The 6,000-nt window shown below is 39.8% G+C and overlaps 1 protein-coding gene across 1 annotated transcript in view; it reads right to left on the minus strand.

Annotated features, from left to right (window-relative positions):
- The window catches only part of dgkb (diacylglycerol kinase, beta), a 49,951-nt gene extending 44,358 nt beyond the window's left edge, over positions 1-5,593 (minus strand). Inside the window, exons 1-2 of the mRNA XM_079387716.1 lie at positions 5,576-5,593; positions 1,129-1,247 (exon numbers count right to left, since the gene is read on the minus strand). The gene's annotated coding sequence lies outside the window, so the exon portion shown is untranslated. The remainder of the gene's footprint in view (positions 1-1,128; positions 1,248-5,575) is intronic.
- Between the last annotated feature and the right edge of the window lie 407 nt (positions 5,594-6,000).

A 6,000-nucleotide genomic window follows, 5' to 3' on the forward strand; every position in this document is an offset into this window, starting at 1 on the left:
AATGTAATACTATTTTGTATAAATAGTATTACATTGATGCTGAGACTTTAAAAAAACTCTAATATTAGCTGATAAGCAATATGGTACTAATATATCACACAACCCTCAATAAATTTAAAATAAAACACTAAAAAAGTAAAAACAACCATTTTATATGTGGATTTAGACATTATAATGTAGAGTATGAAAAATGACTATTAATTTTAAAATTTGCTAAAGTCTGCATTTAATAAGATATTAATGATCATAACGATTAACTTTAAAATTAACAAAGTGTTAGATGATGGCAAAGATAATCTAGATGAAAAAATACAGCACAATACTGTACAATTGAAAATCCAATATCGATTGATGCTGAGACTTTAAAAAACTCTAATATTAGCCGATAAGCAATATGGTACTAATATATCACACAACCCTCATATTTATAGTTTCTAAATTAAAGCTAGCAAAAATTTGTTTTAAAGAAACCATATCTGACTGATCTGACAGTTTCACCTGATTTTTGCAACAAATATCGCAGTTAAACTATGATTAGCTCTACTGTGCTAAAACATTCATACATTTTCATAAAAAATTATGATAGTCACATAGAATCTGAAAATAAAATGAGCTTATGAGCTCATCCATTTCTGAAGTATTCTACAATCCTCACTACTCAAGGAAAACTCAATTCCACATCCTGTCAAGCTTTTGAACTTCCTGCGACAAGTGCAGGAAGTCCCTGAGGCAAGTGTCTTTTCTGAAAGATAATCTGTATTTATGAATAAAAGTGTTTGCTATGTCAAGAACCCAAAACAAACTCTTCTCAGCGTTACCTCAGGCTACGAAAAATAGATGATCTTGGCCTCGTCTTGACCTTAACCCACATTCAAAATGGCTTTTACTCACAGCTCACCGTTAAAATACCCACAAATTAAGCTCACAAACTGACAAATAATGTGTTATATGACCATAAACATACAAAACATCAAATACAGCAGTGTTTGTTCAACCCTGTCACCACTGGTCTGCACTACAGCATAATGCAAATACACTCAAGAGCTCCATCATGTTGTCACTGGTAACGGATTGAACACAATTCCCTCTCTCACACAAACACAAGTGCAAAACAAGAGTTCCACTCACCTGATGCTTCTCAAAGTCGACAGCAGCGATCCAACAGACGTGTGTTTTCCTGCATCGACTGGAGGGGACGTCACCTGCCAGCATCTCTCTCTCTTCTAACAGCGCCACTGTGTTTGTATCTATGGGAAAATGAGCGTGAGAGAGGAGCTCTGGAGAGAGGGAGAGCAATCTACTCATCTGCAACAATCAGTTCTCGTGCCTCTGCTCGCATCACACACACACTCCCCCTCCCTTCCTCTTTTTCCCCTTCATCTCTCCATCTTGGCATTAAGCAGGCAGTGGATCTATGATGCTATATTGGTAGGATGCAGTCTATTGAGGGGGAGTTAGGGTAGAGGATGTCTATCTTTTCGGACCTACTGTAGAGACTCCTACCAGTCTCGGCCAACTTCTCATCATCAAATGAGACTAGTGTTGTTTCACAATTAACATCCTTTTTCATGTTCTGGGTTTATTGTGCTTCTTTGTTGTCTGACAGAAAGTGTTCAACATCTGTTTATTCATGGAGCAATCAAAATAAGTAATGAATGATTAAATAAATAAATCTGCAGAACAAATTAACCACATTTATAAATTTGGATCATTTTTCTTTTTGTATATTTTTTATTTTTAAAAAATTATATAAAATGTTATGTTAAAAATATATTTTTTTTAAATGGTAAAACAAATTAACCACATTCAGAAGCATGTAGATTATTTTTATAATTTCAATTAATATTTTTTAAAGATTTGTTGGGGATAAGAAATTTTTAGAACAAATTTATTATATGCAGAACAAATGTCAACATTTCCGGGATTTTCTTTTTCTGAAAATATTTTTCAAAGATTTTACTTTTAAACGTTTTAGTAGCGATTACTCCAGTCTTCAGGGTCACGTGATCCTCAACATTTCTTATTGTTATCAGTTGAAAACCTATTTTTGTGGAAACCATGATAAATTTTCTGATTCTTTGAAATTCAAAAGAATAGCATTTATTTGAAAGAGAAATCTTTTATAACATTTTGTCTTCTAAAATGGCGCTGCAGATGGCAGCTACAGTGCTTTGCTCTTCAGTGTTTGTACTGTTTTTGTTTGTTTTTCCTGTTTTTTGTTTCTCAAACAAGATCAGTTTTACCAGGGATGACCTGCTGAACATTCCGCAGAGCACACCACAACATCTGTTGCTGGTTTTTGATTATTTGGACGTTTTGCTGGACATTGTAGTTGGCGGAGCCGTAGCTCTGGTCAAACGCTTCAGGACACGCAGACAGAGGAAGCGAGCCAGCGCGCTTCTGAAGCTTCGTCAGCGTGGATTTAGAACGCCGTTGCCTAGCATCCATCTGGCGAATCTCCGCTCTCTACCCAACAAAACAGACAAACTCCTTCTGCTCTCCTGGACAAACAAAGATTTTTCAAACTCTGCTGCTCTGTGTTTCACGGAAACCTGGTTGAATGACGCCATACCGGACAGCGTGCTACATCTGCCTAACTTCCAGCTGATCAGAGCAGATCGCGACGCAGAATCAATGGCGAAATCGCACGGCGGCGGGACATGCTTTTACATCAATGAGAGGTGGTGTACAGATGTAACTGTGTTAAAGAATATGTGCTGTTCTGATCTAGAAACGCTCTTCATTAACTGCAAGCCGTTCTATTCGCCGCGGGAGATTTGTTCATTCATTCTCGCCGCAAGCGAACGCGAGATCAGCTTTACAGAAACGCGCTGATCAGATCACAGACACAGAACAAAAACACCCAGACTCTGTTTTAATCATTCTCAAGGGACTTTAATAAAGCAAATCTCTCCCGCAAACTGCCAAAATACAGACAGCACATCACATGTCCCATAAGAGACAGTAATATATTGGATCACTGTTTTTCAGCGATAAAGGACGCATATGACTCTGTCCCATGAGCAGCTTTAGGACTCTCTGATCACTGTTTGGTTCATCTCATACCGACCTACAGGCAGAAACTTAAATCTGCTAAACCTGTATTAACAACTGTTAAAAGATGGACTAATGAAACAGAGTGGGTTTTACAAGCCTGTTTTGACCTTACTGATAGGACTGTTTTCAAAGCTGCTGCAAATGATCTGGACGAGCTCACAGAGACTGTAACTTCATATATCAGTTTCTGTGAGGATATGTGCATTCCTACCAAGACTCATCTAACTTACAACAATGACAAACCATGGTTCACTGCAAAACTCAGACAGCTCCGTCAGGCCAAAGAAGATGCTTACAGAAAGGGGGATAAAGTCTTGTATAAACAGGCCAAATACACACTGGAAAAGGAAATCAGCGTGGCAAAGAGGAATTATTCTGGCAAACTAAGGAACAAATTCTCTTCCTGTGATTCTGCTTCAGTGTGGAATGGTATGAAAGATATCACTAGTTACAAGACACCATTCCCCAGCACTCTGGAGAATCAACAACTGGCAGACGATCTGAACGAATTCTACTGCAGGTTTGAAAAAACAACCCACACCCACCCTGAACACCTCTCCACACAACCATTAACACCTCCAGCAACCCCCCTCTCCCTCACACCTGCAATTCAGATCAGTGAAGATGATGTGCGCCAGGTCTTCAGAAAGAACAAAAGAACGAAAGCACCAGGCCCAGACAGTGTGTCACCAACCTGCCTAAAAACCTGTGCTGACCAGCTGGTCCCCATCTTCACATAGATCTTCAACAGTTCACTGGAGCTGTGCGAAGTCCCCTCATGCTTAAAACGCTCCACCATCATCCCCGTCCCAAAGGAACCCAAAATTACTGGACTTAATGACTACAGACCTGTGGCTCTAACATCTGTGGCCATGAAATCATTTGAAAGACTGGTTTTGGCTTATCTGAAGGCCTCCACTGGACCCTTACTGGAGCCCCTGCATTTTGCCTACAGAGCAAACAGATCTGTGAATGATGCAGTCAACATGGGACTGCACTTCATCCTGCAGCATCTGGACAGGCCAGGGAGTTATGTGAGGATCCTGTTTGTAGACTTCAGCTCCGCTTTTAACACCATCATCCCGGACACCCTTCAGAATAAACTGACTCAGCTCTCCGTTCCCACCTCCATCTGTCAGTGGATCACCAGTTTCCTGACAGACAGGCAGCAGCTAGTGAGCCTGGGAAAATTCTCATCCAGCACCCGTACGATCAGCACTGGAGCTCCTCAGGGCTGCGTTCTCTGCCCACTGCTCTTCTCCCTCTACACCAACAACGGCACATCCAAAGATCCAAAGTCAAGCTCCTGAAGTTTGCAGACGACACCACACTGATCGGCCTCATCCAGGATGGTGACGAGTCTGCTTACAGACAGTAGGTTAAGGAGCTGGCTGTCTGGTGCAGTCTTAACAACCTGGAGCTTAACACACTCAAAACTGTGGAGATGATCGAGGATTTCAGGAGAAACCCTCCTGCTCTCCCCCCACTCACCATCATGAACAGCATTGTGACTGCAGTGGAGTCATTCAGATTCCTGGGTAACACAATTTCTCAGGACCTGAAGTGGGACAATCACATTAAGTCCATTGTGAAAAAGGCCCAGCAGAGGTTGTACTTCCTTCGCCAGCTGAGGAAGTTCAACCTGCCACAGGAGCTGCTGAAACAATTCTACTCCGCCATCATTGAATCCATCCTCTGCACTTCAATAACTGTCTGGTTCAGCTCAGCTACCAAATCTGACCTCAGAAGACTACAGAGCGTAGTCCGGACTGCTGAGCGAATCATTGGTACAACCCTCCCCACTCTCCAAGAACTGTACTCATCCAGAGAGAGCAAAAGGGCTGGCAAAATCACTCTGGACCCCTCACATCCAGCACACTCCCTCTTTGAACTGTTACCGTCTGGTCGACGCTACAGAGCTCTGAGCACCAGAACAACCAGACACAGGAACAGTTTCTTCCCTCAGGCAATCCATCTCATGAACACGACATTAAACGTGGAACACACAACATTATTATACATTATTTATTTACCACACATACTTTTTTTTTCCATTTCAAATTTGCACATATCAGACCTGTACACACATAATTGTCTAAATTTATATTGTGTTTTTGCTATTTTGAACATTGCCTATTTATATATTTGTATATTATTCTTTTATTATCTGTGTCCTGTCCTGTTGCTGTCTTTCTGTTGAACTGTGGAGCTTCTGTCACTATAACAAATTCCTCGTATATGTAAACATACCTGGCCAATAAAGCTTATTCTGATTCTGATTCAGATTATAAATGTGTTTTCTGTCACTTTTGATCAATTTAATGCATCCTTGCTAAATTAAAAAAAATCATTAATAATTAAAAAGAAAAAAAATATTACTTGCCCCAAACTTATGCTGCACAGATTTTGTATAACCACAATTTTTGTAATTGTATGCCTGAACTATAAACTTACATATCAAAAATCCTTATTACTATGTGTAACAAAAATTAAACTTTTTAGAGGTAAAATGGCTCACCATACACTTTGCGTAGGGATAAACCTCTTGGATGCCATGCATGGGATAGCTGGTGCATTCATTTTGTTTACATCCTTACAGCTATGATGTGACTGACAGCTTTTCCAAGCTTTCGGCATCCCTTTTATTCACCTGAATAACTCCAATCACATCTGTCATATAACTGAAAAATACCATTCTGTAAAACTTTTCAAACATTCTTCAAAATATCTTCTTTTGTATTCCATAGAAGAAAAAAAAAAAGTCAAACAGATTTGGAACAGCATGAGGGTGAGTAAATGATGACAAAACTTTCATTTTTCAGTGAACTATCCTTTTAAGTTAACCAGAAAAACATCTGAACGCATCACTTTTCAATGAATAGCTGTTTGGAAGCCATTACCAAAGGCAAATTACTGCCAACTGTAAACATATTTAGTTGGAAA

This window comes from Barbus barbus (assembly GCF_936440315.1).
Source record: "Barbus barbus genome assembly, chromosome: 31".
Classification (NCBI taxonomy): domain Eukaryota; kingdom Metazoa; phylum Chordata; class Actinopteri; order Cypriniformes; family Cyprinidae; genus Barbus; species Barbus barbus.